General features: G+C 52.8%; 1 protein-coding gene across 6 annotated transcripts in view; it reads right to left on the bottom strand.

The window, feature by feature from the left end:
- The window catches only part of STARD8 (StAR related lipid transfer domain containing 8), a 71,231-nt gene that overhangs the window by 24,952 nt on the left and 24,774 nt on the right, over positions 1–21,505 (bottom strand). Inside the window, exon 1 of one of the 6 annotated variants that reach the window (XM_068533186.1) lies at positions 12,148–12,210. The exons of 3 other annotated variants lie outside the window; for them this stretch is intronic. The gene's annotated coding sequence lies outside the window, so the exon portion shown is untranslated. Of the gene's footprint in view, positions 1–7,287; positions 7,416–12,147; positions 12,211–21,505 lie in introns of those variants that run through there. 2 more of the 6 variants (XM_068533183.1, XM_068533187.1) reach the window with 2 other exon arrangements.

Below are 21,505 nucleotides of genomic sequence, written 5' to 3'. Positions count from 1 at the left end.
AAGGGAACCCTGTAGGCGGGCATGGCCAGGAAGAGCTTTTCGGGAGGAGGTGGAATCTGAAGTGACAGAAAAGTCCAGACCTACGCCCAGGACGTGGCAGGTTTGCACACAGCATGTCCCCAGGTCAGTGAGAGACAGCAAAGTGACAAGGTGGCAGAAAGTACTACTAAACAACAATAACAGTGAGAGTACTGTTTATATTATTGGGTTTAATATTCAGCAACCCATGAGGTAAGTACATATCTCCATTTTATAGCTGACAAAATGGAGGCTCACAGAGATTACGTAATTTGCCCAAAGTCACCCAGCGCTGCATTATACCAGAGTCCCCACTCTTCACCATGACACTCTCCTGCCCCAGGCACCGTGTGTACACTTCGGGGGGTGTTTTGCTTCGGCTCCACTCTGGCCACTTTCCCACACGCCCCTCTCTGTTGTCCCCATTTAGAAGGCCCTACTCAGGTGAGGGCGGCTCAGACCAGATGTTTGGGGCAAGGTGCTTCCCAAACTTGCTGCCCCTGTCCCTCCGGACTTGACTTCAGCCTGGAGCAGAAAAGGTGGCTGCAAGTGCCTATCTCACACCTCAGACAGGCCTGCCTTTGGCCAGCCCAGATAAAGGACAGGAAATCCTCAGGCACCTCCCCTGGAGGTCACTCCCTCTACCATGGGAACAGAGTTGCAGCTTGGGCAGAGGTTCCTCTGTGGTGGGGAAGCTGCCAAGTCAGCCCCAGCTGCCCTGGCTGCCGAGTGTGGTTTGGGGGAAACAGGGAGGGCTGAGCGTCAGAGACCTGGGTTCCAAATCCCCCCTCCCTGGAGACTGTGCCCTTCCTCCCTCTGGGCCTCAGGTGGGGATCAGCCAGGATCGCACCGGGGGGCTCACGCTGTCTATCTGACTGGGCTGCTCTGAGAACAGAATGGGATCGTGGAAGTGAAGGTGCCTTGGAAACTTTAAAGAAATGGGAGGACGTGTCAATGTCATCGTCATCAACTGCTAGAGGCGTGGCTGAGTTGGTGTTTCTCCCCGTCTGATTCACCCTTCTAGGCCCCACTGTGGGCATGGCTCGGACTCATTTCCAGTTTCGATGCTCCTTAAAATATCCCCTTCCTCCACCCCCCCGACCAGCTCAAGAGGCAAAAGCAAGTCACAGGAAAGCGGGCTATACGGGCAGCCCCCACACAGTACCATGCAGTCGGCCCATCCCAGTGAGCACCTCCTCCCCTCAGGCTTGCCCTCTGCTGTGGGAGCACTGAGGAGAAGGCCCTACCCTCCCAGGGCACCACAGTCATGGGAGCTGGCTGGACCGGAATGACAAACAAATCAGAGAGAACCGTATGAGGTGTTTGCACCCAGGACTCCTGGGGTTCAGAATCTACCTGAGATTCTGGAGTCAACCAGGAAAAGGGAATGGAGAAGCCTTCTGGAAAAGTTCAGGCTACAGAAACACAGACGAGAGTGAGGGACTTCCAGAGCCCCATTTCGTGCCCCAGAGGCACAAAGGGTAGCATGTGCAAAGGACAGTAATGAGGCTGGGAAGGGGACTGGTCCCAGGTCCCCTGAGGGGCACTTGGAGAAGCTGAGGCTGTTTGGCCTAGGGAAAACACAGGGGGACTTGGGCTCTGTCCTCAGACATCTACAGATCAGAGAGAACAGATAGGGTCTAAGTGGTCCCAGGGGGCAGAGCTGGGGCTCGGGGGTAAAAGCCATAGGGAGACAGAGATCAGCTCAACATCAGAAAAAAACTTTGGGAGATTACATGGATGTAAGCAACTGCCTTGAAACATTGCACTCCCAGTTATTGAAGATGGGTGACAGGAGCTGCACAAGTACTTGGAGGGGGAAGACCCGAGCTTCAGAAAGAGAGTCAGACCCACTGCCCTCTAAAGGTTCTTCTTCCCCAAGCTCTGCCTGCTTCCTACCTCTGGGGTACTGTGGGAGAAGCATCAAGGTGACTGGAGCTGGCTAGGCCCTCGGCTGATTCCCACAGAGACCTGGGATCTCAGGAGCACCTTGGGCTGGTACTACCCAGGGGGAGCAGGTCACTCATTAACTTGTGGCTGAATGGGTCAGAGGGTGGCCACCTGAGACAGATGGAAACATGAGGAGGGGCGAGAGAGCAAACTGTACAAAAGCCCACGCTCGAGGAAGACCCAAGCTCTGGCAGTTCAAGGCCCGGCCAGCCCTAACTGACCAGCCGGCTAAGAGTATTTAGTGATTGGCCCTGGCAGAATTTGAAGCCAGCTCACCTTTGCCTTGTGGATAAGAAAATGCTCTTGACTGGAAACGCATACTCTCATGGCTAAAAGGAAGCCTGGGAGACCACTGAGTCCATGCCATGGGCCCTGCATTTTAAAGATCTAGGCCCAGAGAAAGCAAATGTCTTCTCTGAAGTCACTCATGGAGAGGTAGCTATAGAGAGACACAACCAGAAGCCAGGTTTCCTGACCCTAACGTAGGCCCACAGGGTTCACTAAATGTTGGTTCCTTCTCGTCTCACTGAAACTGCAGAAAGCTTCTTGTGGTCTAGAGCTTTCTAAATTGGACCTGGGTCCTAGCTTGACCCTTCCCAACTCCCACTGCTTGTCAAGATACAGGTTCTCTGAGGAAGGTCTCCTCCTCCACTATGGGGGTCTCAGGCCTCGTGTCCCAGCCTGGTGTGAAGGGACCTACAGCGGACTGAAAACAAAAACACACAGCTCCACCCCACCCCCAGTAATGGCAAACCCTTTGGGTGGGCATTTCTTGCTCTTTTAGACTTTCAGATTGAATCAGGGAGTCAGCTGCTCCTGGAAACACCCCAACCCCCTTTTGACTCTGATGCCTAAAAACACCCAAAAAACTCCTACCCCACTGTCCATCTGAATCCCTATTAACTCAACTCCCTGCCCCTCTCTATAATACCACCCAAGTTGCATATGTGTCCTTCAAGCAATGTGAATGACTACTTCTGTTTGCCCAAGGGAAAACAGAGGAGCAGAAGTTTAATTGGCCCCAGAAGTTCCCATGACTGAATGTTCGTTAATGTCCCCTTGGGGGAAGGTAAGGGCTCAGAAATGGGGTCCCTTTAAGGCCTGGGGTGGACAAAGAGTTAGTTAATGGCCATCCCTAGAGGTGACTTTCCAAAGTGGTTATTATGTGGCTCAATCATTAACCAAGCAGTGGCAGGACCCCAGGCTTGTTGGAAAGGAGCCACTCCTTTCCCAAGGACAGCCCAAGAGCAGGAGGCTCTGGGGCAGCGAGGCCTGGATGAGGGAAGCTCTCTCTCGGCTCCACACAGGGGTGGAGGAGGGCTGGCCCGGATATGGAGGAAGTCAGCACACCCTCACTGGAGTGGGAGGGAAAAGCGAGACAGTGAGGGTTTTTATCATGAATGAGAGAGGAAGCTCCAAGCTGGGTCATGGTGATTAGATGACAAGCTGGGAAAGACGCTCATCCTGAATGCATCCTGTTTTGCTCTGAAATGGAACTGGCCTCAGGGGCCAGGGGCAGGGGAGGGGCCAGGAGGCAAGCAGCCTCCCAGGAATTCTCCCAGGCCTGCCGACCTCAAGATCCTGGGTGGCCCTGGAACTGGGGAGGCCAGCAAGAGAGTCAGAACTCTCATTTACCACTAGAGAACCAAGGCACGCATGTACTTTCCACAAGAAGCCTCCACAAGTCAGCCTTGGGAGCCCGAGCCCCAGAGCCAGAGCTTCAGAGATGGCAGCAGGCACTGTAAAACAAGGGGCTAGGGCTCCATAATCCCTCCAGCTCAGACCTTTCCTGGGCCTCTCTTTCAAGGCTCAGCTCAAATGTCACTGCCTCTGCCAGTCACCTTCCCCTCAGTCAAAAGCCACTGCTCCCTGGTCAGGCCTCCCAGGGCAAAATATCCTCCTCAACAATTGGAAATATGAACACTGCCAGGATATTTGATGATATTAAGGGACTGTTTTAAAGTGTGATAGTGGTGCAGTGTCTATCATTTAAGTCCCTATCACTCATATATAGATATATATAGACATATAGATAGATAGATAGATAGATAGATAGATAGATAGATAGATATGACTATTTAAAGATAAATCAAAAGGTGTCTGGGATTCATGTCAAAATAACAAGAAAGAGAATGAAGTAGATGGAGGCATATACAGGGAAGGATTGGCCATGGGCTAACGGCTGTTGAAGTTGGGTGACGAGCACATGGGACCTTATTACATTAATCATCTCTACTTTTATGTATGTTCGAAATTCTTCATAATAATTTTTTTAAAGCCCTCACCGAGGTAAAGACTTCGTGTGTCTTGTATCATTCATGCCACTCACCCCCATCTACTAGATGGTAGGTTCCCTGAAGGTGGAGGTTACACTTTGTGTCCTCCACAAGACCTAGTACCAAGAATTTAATGGCTAATAATTTATATAGCACTTGGTAGTTCACCAAGCACTTAGCCATGGATCCTCTTGTTTAATCCAGTAAAGTGGAAAAAGCGGGGAAAAACCAAGAGACTGAGAGATTGAGTGGTGCAGCAGAGCCTGGATTTAAACCTCCACGAGTCCTGCTCCCAGTCCCCAGTTCTTGGCCCCGCAACATGCTGGACTCCTGAGGCACTTGACCTCCAGTTCTGCAGTCCCTGAGAGGTCGCGGGTAAATAGGGACAGCAACAGTGGGCATGCAAGTTCCCAAGGTGGAAGGCTGGGCAAGAGGAGACTCAACACACAAACACGGCACTTCAGACTGGTGACAAGGGCCCAGACTGGTGCCTCCTGTCCACTGATTCAAATTTACTAGGACCCGCTCCCCCTTAATATACACACATAAACCAAGGCCCCGGGTCACAGATGAATAAAGCCGTAATAAACACTTGACACCAACAACTGTGTTTCCAGCCCTGTGCTCAACTCCTCTGTTTAGGGTTGTAGGGTGGGGGAGTTCACACATCCCATCCTAGAGCCCTCGCATCTTTCAGATCCCCTATCTTTACTTTATCTGATAACAGCCTCCCAAAGGCCCAGGGCCATGACACTCAATCTTACCCAAACTGGGAGTCCAAGAAAAAAGTTCTCCTTATCCTATTCAAGCCAGAGGCAACTCCTTCTTCCAGAGAGAGACCCCATGCCCCACCTTCCCCAAGAAGGTGGAGGCACAGCCTGCCTTTGTTAAACCTGTCATCTGTTGAACCTGAACTTTCCAAGGCTGGAACAGGGAGCTCCAGGAGTCTCCGGGCAGAAAAGCACTGACCGCTGCCACAGCAGCCCCATTAGAGACTCGATCCTCTCCTCCCTTCGGGACTTTCTTGCTTTTGTGTTGCTGCTGTTATCCCTATACCCGGATCCAGGGGTCCTCTGCTCCCTCCTCTCCAATCTATAGCCCTAAGAATGGAATTTTTAAACCTCAAGAAGACAGAGAGTGTCAAAGTTTGGACTTCTCTGTGCCACTTCCTTCACTCCTCTGTTCAAACTCAGGAAGTGTTGTCTTCTGTCTTCCCCGCAAGACTCATGCCACCCGCCCCCCCCCCCCCCCCCCCCCGCCCAGGACTCACACAGGGTACACAGCCCTTTAGTGCAACTTCAGCCTCTCTTCTTGCCCTAAACACCTCCAGATATCATCTCCCTCTCCTCTCCAGATCAGGGAGAGGAGCTGCAGATGCACAGAGAGGTTTAGCATACTGCTCCAAGAATTGCTTACGGAGTGGAGAAAAGGCAAGCAAATAGGGGAAACCAGACTCTATCCATGTGGTGTTTTCTAACTACAGAGGTCCAGGGAGTAGAAATTCCAAATCCCAAATCCAGAAAATAGTTGGACAAAGGCCAAATCCTGGAAATGAGGACCAGCCCAGAATGTCCAGCGATATGGTAGCTGTAGCTTTAGGGTGAAAGAATCTCCCACCCCTAAAACCATCATTCCCATCACATTCTTTCCGTTCACTCCATCAACCACTCAGAAACCACCTGCAGTCACCACCTTCTCTACGCCCTTGGGCTGCCCGCCTTCTCATTCCCCCCACAAGAACTGTCTCTCTTCTATTCCAGGAGGATGAAAGTGAAGGGAAAATTCAGAGAGCAGTAAGACAGACGGTGGGTGGGGACATCAACCCCTAGAGTGGGGGCGGGAACAGGTCCGCAGCAGGAGTCAGGGTTTGAAAATAGCCCTGGGTGTGATTCATCACCGTCTCCTTCGGGGTCGGCAGACGTGGGTGCTCTGAGTGAGATGGAGACAAGCCAGGGCCCTCCAGCGCAACCTCTGGGGCCCAGGGCTCTGCGTTGGCCCCACCACTCCCCACCAGTCTGGCTGCTGTCCTGCTTGCCCTCCCCACCACCACTAGTTTTCCAGCTGGCTTAGCTGCATAATCACCACAAGGCTCTCCATCTGCATAGCTCCTGTCGCCCCAAGCATCTCAGAAACAACCCTTTACCTGCCAGTTTAAGAGCCTGGACAAGTCACCAGATGTCAGGGTGGAAGAGACTGGCCCTTTAGATACCGAAATCCAGCCCACCACCCAAGGTGCGGTTGAAAACTCTGTGGCCCACAGAAGTAGCATGACTCGCCTAAGGTCACATGAATTAGTGGCTAAGCCTTGGTTCCCTGAGTCGTAACTCAGTACTTTAAAGAGTTTGGGAGAAGAGAAATGGAGGAGAGAACCTCAGACTATCTAATTGGGAAATCCCAAAAACTTCCACTAAAAGGCCTTTGCTCAGAGGTTCTCTAATCTAAACCCGTTTTGGACTTCATGGGGAAACTGAGCCCTGGAAGAAACGACTTATCCAAAGGTTTTCGCTTGATCCCCGCTGCCACCTCAATACCAGGAAAGTCCGGGCGTTTCTCAGAAGGAGGGCAGTGGCCGAGGGGAAAGCCCATGCTGCCCAACCAGGGGCTTCCTGGAAATGCGCTCAAAGCAGAGGAAGGAGGAGAGGAGAGGAAAAGCGGCGTGACCCGACCGCAAAGCCCAAGCCCCGCCACCGCGCCCAGTTCCAGCCCGTCTCCGAAGCCCCTGAGCTACAGCTCCGGGCTCCAGTCAGGCCCGGGGGTAATGGGCGGACAGCCGCCTTCCACCACCCCACTCCCGAGGCTTCCTAGGGAGAAGCGCGGCTGGCGGGCTCCGGGGGTCCCCCAATTTCGGCGACACCGGCCTCTAATCCTGGGGACGCAAATGGCTCGGCTCGCTCCCTCCGCGTCTCCCGTGGACGCCGCGCAGCCGAACCGCTAAGAGCGGGGGCCGGAGCGCGCCGGAGAGGCGAGGCGAGGAGAGGCGAGGCGAGGGAGCCCCGGCCCCCCGCCGGCCCCGACCTCCCCCGGCCGTCGCCCCAACTCCCACCTGGAGGCCGCGTCCGTCGCTTTGGGTTCGAGACCCCGACTCAGCTGCCAGCGGGCGGGAGGCACGCGCGGAGCCTGGGGTTGGGCGTGGGTAACGGTGCCAGCCAGAGGAGCAGCTGCCGCGGCTGCTTAGCTGTTGTCAACCCGCGGCCACTCTCTGCGCAGGTGGGGAGGGAGCAGCGGCGAGTCGGGTGGCGGGGACGCCCCGCCCACCTACAGGACCTTCGACCAATGAGGGCGCAGTCCGGCCCACCGAACTCCCCAGAAAGCGGCCCAAATTGTGGTGGGCGGGGCTTTGCCTTCGAGTTCTTCCAATCCCCGCGCTGCTGCCACTTCCTCCGGTCACACCAATGCGGGGGGGCTGGGACAAGGCACAAGCCCAGGGCCAGCAACTAAGGGTGAAGGAACGGGGTGACCGGGCACGCAGACTAATATCTATTGAGCTCTGTAAGTGACTGGCACCGTGGGCGGGGGGGGGGGGGGGGGGGGGGTGATTTAAATACTTACGCCATGTGCACGGGAAGGTTCAGTGGCTTGCTGAGGATAATTTACAGGGAGTTCAGAAGACACAACTTTGGTGAGATCTCCGATTAGTTGGGGCAACCAAGAGAACATTAGATATTTGAGAAGGAAGTTGCCATTCCCACCTTGTTCAGGCCCCAGCATTCTGCAACTCCCCCACTCTCTGCCCCGTGTCCAAACTCTACCTCTGCGGAGAAATGCACGGAAAACTTGGGGCATTTGCATTAATCATAGTAGTAGAGGGCTCCCAAGAGTTGTGACAGCAAGTACCACCAGAAAGCCTGTTTAAATTCAGTAAGAAACCGAGTGTTAAGATTTGATTTCTCTCTTGCCTTTCCTCACAAGGGTCCAACACAAGTTCACACTTTGATTTCACTGTTGACTTGGGGACTCCTAGTAGCCAGGGATGGAAATATCCAAGACCCCATGCCACTCAATCACCATCCTCCACATTTACAAATGCAGAAACTAAGAAGAGATGACTCACTCAAGTTTTCCCAGCAAATCCATGGCAGTAACAATACCTGCACACCGGTTTTCTAATAGATGGGAGATTTCATACCTAACAGATGGGAGAAATGAAGCTGAGATTCCTAGAAAGCAGGGACTGCATCCAACTTGTTGCCTAGAGTACCCAACACTGAGGAGAGCAAAAATTAATGTTTCTTAGGACTGCAGCTTTCTTAAGGTCGTCCGAGGCAATGGCAGAGCCAGACCTAGCCCCAGGTGACCCCTCTTGCCTGGCCTTCAGTACACTAGGCCAAATTGGAATTCTTCCACCTTCCTTCCCTGCCAGCCCTGATGAGAATCAGAGGAGAAATGGTGAAGCAAGGCTACCTCCAGTGTGTACTCCTCTTTTCCTCTCAATGGCATAACCGCACACAGCTGGCACTTTGCTCAAGATGAGCCATGTCCCCTTGGGTCTTGGATGTGGATGAGGCCTGTATGCCAGAACTCACTCCTGGAAACAAAATCCTACCCAGAGTCAGAAACCTTTATGATGGGTGGGAAGAAACCTTTATGATGGGTCACTCAAGATGACCTTCCTGAGACTGGGTTGCTATATTTGTAAGTATCCCTAAGGCTCTGAGTTGGAGCCAAACTTATCTTGCTTCTGGAAAAGGCTAGAAGAATATAAGAGTGTGGGTCCTGCAATGATCCTAGAGCTTCCCTAAGGGCAGGAAACCGTGTCAGAGCAGATTCCATCCACGCATGACACCAAGCACAGTGCCTACAGTAGCTTCTCAATAATGTTTGCTAATGGGTGAATGAATGTTAAAAGATACTCAAGGGACAACCATGAATAAATAGGATCAAACAAATGACGAGCAAAAAAAACCCAATTTACCTTTTGGTATATACATTTAACTGAATCAGATATGATGGGTTCTGAGAGACCCAGTTCTTAAAAAAAAAAAAAAAGGCAATCAAACCTGAAAACTGCAAAAGGGAAAACTACAGGAAGTACAAAAACTACAAAGAGTACAAAAACTACAAAAGGAGCAATTGCTATAAATAATGAGAACAAGAGCTTCACGGTGCCTGGCATAGACTAGGCACTCAATAAAAACATCTGGTAATGAGTGAACACAATAGTCAGCGAAAGCTACAATCCTAATATTTGCCATGCACATTGTGACATTCTGAAATGGCCCAAGCAATGTCTAGGCTATTTCTCTGGGTGTTTTTTGATCTTTCCCGTATCCCATGAGCTTCAGCAAAGCAAGGAGAGCTCAGCCTCGTAAGAAAAACAAAGATAGTTCATCTCCTTCAACCACCAGCAGCCCCTGTTCCCCAAGCCCCCTACCCCAACCTAAGCCAGAGTCTTGCATAGAACAGATATTCGGTAATGGTGCCTGGAAGATGAGAACATGGTACCTTTTCACAGGTTCCTTACTGGGCTGCATCTTGAATGACTCTAGAGATAACTGGAGCCTCCAGGTCTTTGCCATCCCTTTTTCCATAAACCCCCCTATTTCCTGTGTGTCCTATAGTGCTGCTGCTGCCCTGGATGTCAGCTCAACCATCAGGCAGAGAAATGTAGAGTCTTCATGGGGGTAGGCTGAGGGCAGGTGAAAAAGCCTCAGGGTGAATGCGTGTGTTTCTATGCCTGAGGCACGGGGCTTCCCTCATTCTACCACTACCACAGCCCAACTGTGTCATACAAAAGGCAGTACAATGGATTCTGGAGCCAGACAACCTGGGTACAAAGTGCAACTCTGCTACTTACTAGCTGTGTGACCTTGGGCAAATCACTTTCCAACTTTCTGTGCCTCAGTCTCCTCATCCGTAAAGTATGGACGATAATCATAGTCCTGACCTTATTCTGCTGCTAAGCAGATCCACTGGACTAAGTGACACTTAGAACAGTGGCTGGCACCTAGGCAGTGCTTCTAAGTGTTAGATATGGCGACAGAGGCACTGAGCAATGGTAGAGTGAGCCCTGGATCAGGAAGTAGGAGAGTTGGGTGCTAGTCCCAGTTCTACAGCTTTCTGGCTGTGTCACCCAGGGAAAGTCATTGTGCCACGCCAACCATCAGTTTCTTCATCTGTAAAATGAGGGGAGAGTACAATCCCTAGTGGGCAAAGTTGAGACAATGGATGTGAGGCGTTACTGTAAAGGGTGACAGGTGATAGGATGGCACTGAAGGTGTTGCAGAGCTAAGCTTTTTGCCAGGGCCAATCAGCTCTTTCCTTCTAGGCAGTGGCACAGAGAAACTCTGTATGCCCTTACCCTGAGCCTCACTCTGAGACACTTGCATCCCAATAAGCACCCATCTGAGGACTTGCAACAGTCCCTACACCCCTCCCTGCCCAGGATGGGGATTCCTCAGGCTGTTGCAGGTAGACCCATAGCCCCACTCCAGAATGGCCCAGGGTAACGTCAGGTAGGAACCCAACAGACTCTTCCACTACTCTCTCCCATGCAGCTAAAGGAGCAGCAGCAAATAATTCCAGGGAACTCAGTTGGGAAGAAAAAAAGAGGAGTAGGAGCTGCGAGGGGAAAATCAATTACACTCAGACCAGCCCTGCCCAGCACAAGACCATGGGTGCCCTGACACACGCACTCACACTTGCACACATATTCCCGCAGGCCTCACGGAAAGCCCACCCATCAGGCCTGGGAGGGTAAAGGACCGCTCCCTGGTGGTTTAGGGCCCCCACCCAGCCTCATGAAAAGGGGCTATTGATCAGGCTGCCACAACGTGGGATTGTGACAGGTTGTAAAAAAAAAATAAATTCCTGAGGAGCTGTGGCCACGTCAGGGGGGTGTGCACTAAGGGGGCAGCTGGAGTAGGGCCAGATGTGGGGAGGGGAAAATGTAGTGGTGGGAGGGGCTTGCAAAGGTGAGGGGCACACAGACACCTCACTGAGCACTGCCAAGTGGGGGTGGGGGACAGAGAGCTATGCCCTGGGAGGAGCACAAAGACCCCCAGTCAGCTCACAACCCAGGGGACTGCCGTGGCTGTGCTCACCCCACACCCCAGAGCACTCCGCAGTGGGGAGCTCTGTGCTGGGCTGGGAGCCCTGGGCTGGCTGTGAGGGGAGCTGGAGCACTGGCCAAGCCAGGCACAGGCCCAGGGGAGTTTCAAGGGTCACTTTTGCCCTTTCTGGGCTCTCCCTCCTTGAGCTAGGACACAGAGGCACTCATTCCCTCCCGCCTGCCTTCTGCAGCCATCAAGAGGAGAGTGTTGGGGCAGCTCATGACTGCCTCCAGACATTTGGACTAGGCAGCTGGAGGCAGAAAATCCAGGCCTACTCAGTCCCTGTCCCCGGCTCTTCCTCAGACATCCAAGAGCCTGTCTCCCTGTTCCTAACAAACACCAGATATAGTGTCAGCTTGATGGCATCCTGCAGCATCCACACAACAGACCCAGCGATGGGCCCCTTTCACACCCAGGATAGGACCCCTGCCTGGCTTTACTGGCCTATCTCAAAGGAGCTAGAGGTTTTCTGCTGCAAGCAGATGGTGCACCACCCCACAGCACTCTCCCCACCCCCACCCCGTTCCCTGGGGGAAGTCGGCCTGCCTTGGGCCAAACGAAATAGGTGGGGTCACACTGGGCACGGACACCCTGAGCAGGATGTCCACCCCCAGCCCCCACACCCCACGCCATTCCTGTCCTTCAGAGGAAGGTCACAGTGTGCTGAAGGGAAATGAGCAAAGGCAAGCCCACTTCCAGCTCGAGCCCCTCACCTTGCCCCGCACCCTCCCCATGCACACATACAGGCAGCTGAGGTCAGAGGAAAGTCCCTCTAACCTCCCCAACAGCTCCCTCTGCCTGATCTAGTTTCAGCCCTCAACTTGCTCCTTCCTGTCTAGGCTCAGTTTCCTCACCTGGAAAAACAGGGCTGGGTCCTGGTTTCTATGGTCCCTTCTTTCCAGATTATTCTCTGCTCCTGTGAGCTTCTCTGTGTGTCCCCAAGGGGTGGGGCTCCCAGAAACCCTACATGCATGGGGCTTCTGCAAAGGAAGGGGTGGTGGGGTGTGAGGGTCCTCTGAGGATGGGGGTTAGCAGGCAGCCAGGTGAGAAAGAGCAGAAGAAAGTGCAATAAAGGAAGGGGTAGGGCTGAGGTGAAATGCAGAGAAAGCGAGGGGGCTGAGGCCAAGCTGGTCCAGATGGCTGGAGACCCGTCCTCTGCCTCCAGTGCTGTCCTCAGCTCACCCTGCAGCAGTAGACACCCAGAGCCCCTGAACAGAGCTCAGGATCCTGCCCCCTTGCCTGGGACCCTTCCACATGTCCCTCCCAGGAAGCAGCTCCCAAGACAAACTCTGGGAGGGTGAGGAGGAGATGAAGGAGGAGGAGAGAGGGGGCTCTTCCTTCCCACCCACAGGCTCCACCACCAGCCCACCACAGCCTGACCTCATGCTGCAGCCCACAAAGTTGGAGGGCTGCTGGGGTGAGGGGGAGGATGGGGGCGGAGAGTAGCTTTTACAGGTCCTGCCCACAGCCTGGCCCAGACCAACCCTGTGATTGTGGGTCTCTGGGGCTTGGCGATCTCAATTCAGACAGACAGTGCCTGTCCCCTGGCCACCCAACCACCCTGCCTCCTTCCCCTGAAGGATAGCCCTTAGAGGCCCCAGGATGACATCAGAGAGGGCATGGGATGTGTGATGTGGCTCTAGGGCCACTCAGCAAAGGGTGTGGGTTCTCCTTGGCCTTGGAGTCCCTATCTCATCTCAGTGGGCCCTTCGGCAAGCACAGCTCTCCCCCTCCTCAATATCCCTACACACACACACACACACACACACACACACAAATAAAAGTTCTGATCTGACCCTGAGCCAGCACCAGGGCTCCCCTACGCATACACATCAACCTGTCAGTCAACATGGACATCCAGGCACTGACAGGGGCTTGCGTGGGGAACAGGGTAGATAGGCCCAACAAGGGTCCCTACCTTCCTGGAACTCCCATGCCAGTGCGGGAGGCAATAGCAGCCCCAGATGGAGAATGCCCAACCCAGGCAGGTGGGCAGCCAGGTTAGGTCCCAGAGGACAAGGAGACAGGAGAGGACAGCAAGGCTCCCAGGTTGCATATCTGATGTCTCTGGATCAACTGATTCCCAAGAAACACCAGGAAAGCAGCTTCGGGGTCCCACTCTCACCAAGGCTCCTGGATCAGGGGCCAGGACACTGCAACTCTGGCTTCTACCCTGCTTCTACCACAGAGATGCTGTGTGACTGGACTGAGAGCCTTGCCCTCTCTGGGCTTCAGTGTCCACATATATACAATCAGAGGGTCTGATCTGAGGATCTCCATAGCCCCCATCCTTCAATGCATTCAAGTTCCATGACAAATCTAAACTTGGTTTGCTATTCCCTATATGCCTTTTGAGTGGGAGCAAGGGGGAAATTACCAGGGAAAAGGAACAGGCAGAGCCTGGAAGGTTTTTTTCCGTGCTCAAAGAAACATATATTTTTTCCATTTCAAAAAAGACAAAGTGCCAGGCACTCTTGGAGGCCTGTTGGAGTGTTAACAGGCCCTGGGATGGCGCTTTTAGGCTTTACCAGCTGACTAAAACTGTGCTGCCAGGGTGGCTGGGCTGTGTCACGCAACTAGGGGACAAAGTGGGGCAGGAAGGGGCCCTTGGGGTGACGGGGAGTGTAGGGAGCTACCGGCTAGGTAGTAAGACATGGAGACAAAACGTGGGATAGAAGGATGGACAGATATTCGAACGAAGAGGTAAGAATACAGACCGAGGGTCGGACATATAGCGGAACAGGAGAACATAGAGGAGGGTGCAAGCGCCACACCAGAGGCAGCGACAAAGAAAGTGCTGGAGGAATAAGGGGCCAGGAACATACTGTTTATTAAAACTGCCTACTATGTGTTAATAACCATAGCAGGCTGTTTTCGTTCTTTCTGAGGGGAGGATGCCCACACAGGGAGAGAGGTGGGTAGGGACGAAGCCAGTCAGACCACAGGGATCAAAGGATGCTGCACCCAGGGACTGAGAGAGCTGGCTAAGAATTAGAAGCAAGCAGGCTGCGGGGGTGGAACGTCTGAAAAAGGGGGCTGCCAGCCAGGGGCGGGGTTTAGACAAACGGACAGATGAAATCCATGAAAACGGGACTGGAACAACAGACGAGGCGGCGAGGGGGCCGGGAGTGCGGAGCCGGCGGGTGGCAGCACGGGGACTCCGGGCTCAGTGCAGCCGAGCCCCGACCTCCCGCAGGGTCCGCCCGGCTCTGATCACCTGGTTTCCAGCTCGGCGGGTCCCAGCGGGTGTCCTTCACACCCCGCGGCGTCCACGTCCGGAGCTTCGGGAGCCGCAAGGCCTGTCCCCAGCCCTGCGCCTGGGCCATGAGTCCGCGGCGGCTCCGGCGCCTCGGGTGGAGGCCCCAGGACTGAGCCCGCGGCCGGGCAGCGCCGAGGAAGGGAGGGAGGGGCCGACCTAGCCCCGCCCCCCCAGGGGCGACTAGAAAGTTCCACGCCCCCACCTTGAGCAGAAACTCCCCCTTCTCTGTCCTACACCAGCCTCAAGTCATTTAGCTCCACTACTCTGCCTCCCCATCGCCATCGGGCCTCCTCTCTGGTGCTGGAGTGCCCCTCCGGCCGTCTGCACCCGGGCTGCCTATCTGAGAGGTGTCTCACAAGCCATACCACTTCTCCCACCCCAGTTCGAGATAGCGAGGGTCTTTTTAGTCACCAGGTCAGCCCCTCCACCTCCTGTCTACTCGACATCTCACCAACCACGTGACATGACGGAAGACCTTGTGCAACATCCAGATGGAGAAGGAAACAATGGCTCCTGCCATCTTGGCCGACTGACTCACTCCTGGGCCTCCTCCACCCCCATAGTTCTCATTACCCCCCAACCCCGTTTTTTGTCTGTCTGACAAGAGCAACGGACCCTGGGTTCCAACAAGGACCCCTTGAAACCCTTCTAGTGCCAAGAATATCCTGGACCTTATGAGCAGAAGCATTCCTTAAAGACGTTCTTGTGTTACAAACCCAAAACTGAGGCCCAAGAATACAAATGACTTGGCCATCATCTAAGCAGGGGACAATTACCTCTCTGTCGCAGGACAGTTATGAGGATGTAAAGGGGCTGATCATGGTACCTGGCACAGAGTACAGTCTCCATAAAGAAAGGTTTGCTTTTATTCTCAAAGAGATCAGCACTGGGCATCCACCACCAAAAAAAGCCTGGACCCAGGACCCTATATTGCATAACCCATTCCCTTACCCCTAACCTCCATCTATGCAAGCAAACTTACATTACCTAACTTGGGAATGGTGGGGAGTCCTATCCCGCTTTGCTGACAATGGAGGGAAGGCAGTTAAGATGCCAGCTCTCAGACCTGGCCATTTCCATTCCACTTGTGGTGGTGGCTAGTAAGGGAGTGGAGAGTCTAACAGTGGCAGAATAACCTGGGCCATTTTCCTCTCTGAGCCTCAATTTCCTCATCTGCAACATGAAGATAATAATCCCATGACACATGAGAATGAGGATAAGGGGATACACAGGTGAAGTTCACAGCCCCTCCCTCTACTGTCTCCTTCCCTTGTGCCACAAGACAAGGGCTGAGCAAATCCACTTGTGAGGGGCAGGCTGGGAAAAGGAAGAGAGGTTTGTGAATTGATTTGTGCTTATTTGTCTGAAATTTGCGCCCATTTTTTACAGACTCAGCGGCAGAGCTGGAAGGGAATGTGAGATTAACATGTTGATGATCTCCATGTCATTTGCCCTTTCCCAAGGCAGTGCTGGCACACAGGAGGTGTTTACAAAATATTTATTGAATGAATGCATTCTTCACATGGGGAAGAGAACTTGCCCAAGGTCCCACAGTGAATTCATTTCAGAATCGAGACAGATCTCCTGTCTACTCCTTCCACTAGGCCATTCTGCCTCATGGAGTTCTTTTTGTTTTTCTCTCATATGATCACAAATCAGTGGGGAACCCATTCCTCTCTCCTAGCACTCTCTGGCCTATCAGGAGTCCCCATTCTGGATTAGCTCAGCCAGGCTGAACAGCCATCAGGAGGCCCCTCTCGGTGCCCAGCTTAGTGCTGCCAAGCCTTTGACTTTTGAGTTTCCAGCAGCCACTACACAGCGCGTGCCACAGGGGCAAGTTCCCTTCTGAGGAAACGGAGGCCCTGGTCGGCTCCTTCCAAGCACAGGAGTTTCCCTTTTGCTCTCTGGTGGGGCGGGAGTGCAGGATACAGCCCCTTGCAGCAGCAGCCTAGAAGGAAGGGTGGCAGCAGCCATTTCCTACCCTGCTAAGGCATCTTCCTCCCTGGCCAGTCCCTCCCCTATTTCCTGAGTTCCGCTTCTTGGGCTCCAGCCAGAACAGTAATATGAAAAGGCTCCAAAGTTTAACTTGAATCATAGGACCTGGGAACTGGGGAGGACCCCAGAGGTCATTTATTCCCACCTCCTCCCCACTGCAGTAATGCCCTCTGTTAATAAAGAGGAGGGGGCATCTGACTTAACCTCTTACAGCTTCAACTTCACGCCTCATCACATGGACAGGATGACACCCACCTGACAATGTTGTTGTGGGAGGAAATGTGAGAATGGATTTAATAAAAGCTAATGTGTATTGAGCACTAACTATATGCCTGCCATTGTTCTAAGTGCTTTTTGCATACTAATCTATTTAATTCTTACCACAACCAGATAAAGCAGGTAATCATAATCATCATCATCACCCCCATTTTACAGATGAAGAAACTGAGGGACGACAAAGATAATGTAACTTGCTAAGTTCACACAGCTAATAAGTGGCGATGGTGGAATCTGAACCCTGAACCTCAGTTTTCACCCATATGATGCAGTGATCATCCTCACCCCAGAGAATGATGCATCACAAAGGTCCCGTGAGCTCACATGTGTTTGTGTGGCTGGAACTTTTGTACCCAAGGACCCTTAAGGCTGAGGGGGAAGAATGTGTAGAAACCCCGGGGGGCTGAAGATGTAACCTGAAGCTTTGTCTCCAAGCAGGGAATGTCTTTAAAATCCCTGCTCTTAAACATCTACTTGAATTTTCCAGTTAACTCCAGTGTACATCCGTATTGTTTTCATATAAAAATGGGTGTTTTTCTCCTTTAAGCCTTTAAGGAAAGTTGACACTCCTGGGAGATGAGCCCCATTGGTCCTGTGCATCCATATGCCTCTAGGCCACCGCCTTTGACCCCAGGGGTGCCAGACACCTGACACATGGTAGGCCCTCAGTCACTGAGAATAGCTAACAACATTTATGAGGCACTTGTCATGTGAGTCATAAATGTTCTAAGCACTTTCCACGTACGATTGTGCTTTAATCATCGTGACAACGCTGTGAGGAGGTCAAGTTCTTATCGTTGCCCTCATTTTTGGCGGGAAAACTGCAGCACAGAGAGATTAAGTAATTTGCCTGAGGCCGCACAGTTGGGAAGTGACCACTGGGCTTTAAACCCAGACAAGCCTGTCAGCTTTGGCTAGTAATCACTATACATACTGCCTCTCCAGCCACAACAGAGCTTCTCACCCACACATCTCTACAACTTCAAACCAGGAAAATTCAGTTGATTCTTAGCAGAAGCAGACCTTATTCCAATGAGATGAGCAGCTCCTTGAGGGCAAAGATGCAGGGTCTCTCCCCCCAACCCAGCCTTCTCTAGATCGATGGTAAGCCAGGAGCTGGGCTGTGCAAAGGGCTGGCTCTCCATTCATGTGTGGCAGCTGAATGCTTCTTGGCTGGTGGCAGTCTCTTGGACCCAGCACCTGTTGGGCTGGTGAAAGAGCACTAGCATTTCACACAGGAGTCCTCTGCCACCCTCCATAGCAAAGATCCAACTTCAGAAAGGGCTGCCCGTCATCTACAGGGACAAGTTCACACTTCTAAGGTTGACATTCACAGTTCCACACAAGCTCGCCCAGCCAAAGCAGCTGGCCTTCCCAGAACACACTAAACGTCATTAACCCTCCCAATGTGTTACATGTGCTCTTCTCCCACACACACACACACAAAAATGCTTATCCTTATTTCCTTGACTCATTTCACAAATGCGTACGTGGTGCTTTCAATGTACCTGGCACTACTCTAAGCTCTTTGCACATTTTAACTCATGGACTCATCACAGAAACCATGTAAGTACTATTATTATCCCATTTTACAGATGAGGAAACTGAGGTACAAAGAGATTAAGGTACTTGCCCTATCTCCTGCACCTGGCAAAGTCCCACAGATCCTTGTAGCCACTCCTATGAATAGCATAAGCCATTCCCTTTCCAACTGCTCCTTCAGCTCAGTTTCATCAGCAATAATTCTATATTGAGTTGAGTTATCTGTATGTCTTCCTGTCCAATAAGAGTCTGGATCCTCTGAGACCAGGGACTGTGTTTTATTATTTATGGCATATCCATTGATCAGGAAGGAGCTTGGCACAGAGTTGGCACTTAGGGAATATTTGTTCAAGGACTGAATGAATGACTCAGAAGCAGCCTTGCCCAAACTCAGTGGTGGCAGAAAGATTTGGAGTCTTCTTTCCCCAACATCACTGGGGTAGAGGAACGTCAAGATGGCTCGGTGACCAAGCATGAAATGCAACCACATTTGGTGAGAGGGGAAGAGAGAGAAGGCCCTTCCACCCTTTTGTGCCCTTTGTGTGGTTGACTCAAACCTGGCACCCTGACCACAAAGCCATTTGGGCTGATGGGGCATCTACATCTAGCAAGCCATGAAAGCTGGCAGCTCTGGGGTCTGCTCCAGAGAACTGACCTCACTGGCTTCTGTTTCCCTCCCAAGGGCCCCATGACTCTGTGCAATTCAGAGGTTCATATGGAAAAGAGCAAAGGGTTTAAATGTCACCCCAGGGAGTTGGGGTTTGCTGCTTTGGGTCTCAAACATTATGCTTCACCCAATTTGCTCTATCCTTCCCATGCTGGCCAAATGCACTCTGTGGACAGCTAGAGGGCAGTTTGGGCACAACTCTGGCCTCAAGTCCTGGTTCCACCATTCAGTAGCTGTGTAACCTTTGGCAAGTTATTGAGCCTCAGTTTCTTCACCTAGAAAATGGAAATATTTTTTTTTTTCTGCCCCACAAACCTCGAGATAATGGATCTGAGAGCACTTTTTAAGTGGAAAATGACCAGACGTAGAGAGAATAGCGGTGGAGTGCTGCTTGGAGCAGTGTTCTGCAGCTTCCCAACTGAAGGCAGAAAGGTGAAGGATGGAGCCTCAGTCTTTCCCGTCTCCACCTGGCTGTGTCTGACTATGGCCCAATCATTAGCCTTTTCTGGGCCGCAGTAAGATGGGAAGGAATGATTTTATCAGCTCCAGAGAAGGGGCCCCTAAGAACTGCAACTCTCAAAGCAGCCTGGGGTTTGAACTCCAGCTTCAACACTTACTAGAAGACACATCATATCACTTTTCTGGGCCTCAGTTTCCTCGCTATTAAAGGGAGACGGTAGCACCTACTTCCCGAAACTGTCATGTGACCCAAATGAGAAATCACTGATAAGATGCACTTGTCAGTGGCAAACTCACCCCTTAGCCTTTCGCCTGCCTGGCTATTTCCTTCCTGTCCTTGTGTCATGCAGGCTGCTCAATTTAATGTCTACTAAATCTTTTTGCCTTTATCTGGGAAGTAGTCACAGCACCCACCCACAGCTGCCCCTACTCCCACCCCTGGGCCTTAGCACACACCCCTCACCCTGATGGAACTTGCAGAAAGCCTTCCTCCTCTCCCCATCACCTGGCAAGGTGCAGCACCACCCCAGAGGAACACGGACTCTGCAGCCTGGCTCAGGGATCCAGGGCTCGGTCCATTTGAGCAGCTGGCCTGGCCATGAACAAGAGCAGCTTTTGTGTCAGAGAAGGAGTTTGCAATTTGGCGGCGGTGGTGGGGTGGGTCAGTCATCTGCCTCCTGCATCATCACTCTTGTGTGACTTGCCACGAGGGCTGGCAAGCCATGGCAGTGAACAGGCTTTGTCTGCATCTGTCACTTGGTGTGTTCCTTTGGGATTCCAGGCCACTGTGTGACAGAGTGCCCAAGTGGCTGGGGCCTCCACAGAAGCCCAGCCTGGAGTTGATGGGCCCTCAGAGAGCATCTGCTCCACCCCCTCATGATACAAATGGAGATCCTGAGGCCTGTGCAGGGAGGGGCAAGCAACTCAGGGCCCTGCACCCAGGTTTTGCCCTTCCGTGTTTGCCCCTGCCTTGCCCTGCCCTGCAGATTCAGTCATCTTCCAGAGGTCTTACGGGTCTGACTGGCTCAAACTATCAGGTCAGAAGGGACTCCAGAGAAGTCCCACAGTTCTCTAGGAGGAACATTTCTCCTCTGTGTGGTATCCTCAGGTAACCCATGCCAAAGTCTGAAAACAAAAGCTGGCCGTGCGCAGGTTCTTAGACAAACAGTGGTGAGTCTTGAACAGAGCGGGGGGCGTCCACACACATAGCAGTGAAAGGGGTGGTGAGTCGGGCTGTCCCTCTGTACTTCCCTGACAACAATGCGTTGGAAGCCAGCCTGCTGTCCCGGAACCCTGAAGGAGAAGGAGCCTTGTGAAAATGCTCTCGCCCGCCAAGAGTTCAATCAGAAGGCCTGAATGGCAGGATTTAGCCCCACGTCAGCTGCATCCCCCAGACTGGAGAGCTCAGGGGCAGGGACCACGTCCCTTGTCAAAACAGAACCCCAAACCCTGTGTAGTGAGAGGCTCCATGAGGACAGGGCCTTGTCTTGTTGTCTTTTTTTTTTTTTTAATTAATAACTACTTTATTTATTTATTTATTTATCTTCGGCTGCGTTGGGTCTTCGTTTCGTGCGAGGGCTTTCTCTAGTTGCGGCAAGCGGGGGCCACTCTTCATCGCGGTGCGGCGGCCACTCTTCATCGCCGTCAGCGGGCCTTTCACTATCGCCGCCCCTCCCGCTGCGGGGCACAGGCTCCAGACGCGCAGGCTCAGTAGTTGTGGCTCACGGGCCCAGCTGCTCCGCGGCATGTGGGATCTTCCCAGACCAGGGCTCGAACCCGTGTCCCCTGCATTGGCAGGCAGATTCTCAACCACTGCGCCACCAGGGAAGCCCTGTCTTGTTGTCTTGAAGTCTGGGGTGGCCCCAGCCTGATAGGAGGATCCAGAGGGGCTCTTCACACTCAGGGCCCAGGGGCAGGGCCTCTGGGTCAGAGTCCCCTCCCCTCCTGCTCACCCCTCCTTTCCTGGCTCTTCTCCGCCCAAGCCTGGATGTTCTATGTTCTAGTTTAACCAAGG

This window comes from Eschrichtius robustus, chromosome X (assembly GCF_028021215.1).
Source record: "Eschrichtius robustus isolate mEscRob2 chromosome X, mEscRob2.pri, whole genome shotgun sequence".
Taxonomy (NCBI): Eukaryota; Metazoa; Chordata; class Mammalia; order Artiodactyla; family Eschrichtiidae; genus Eschrichtius; species Eschrichtius robustus.
This window is presented reverse-complemented; position numbering and strand designations above follow the sequence as displayed.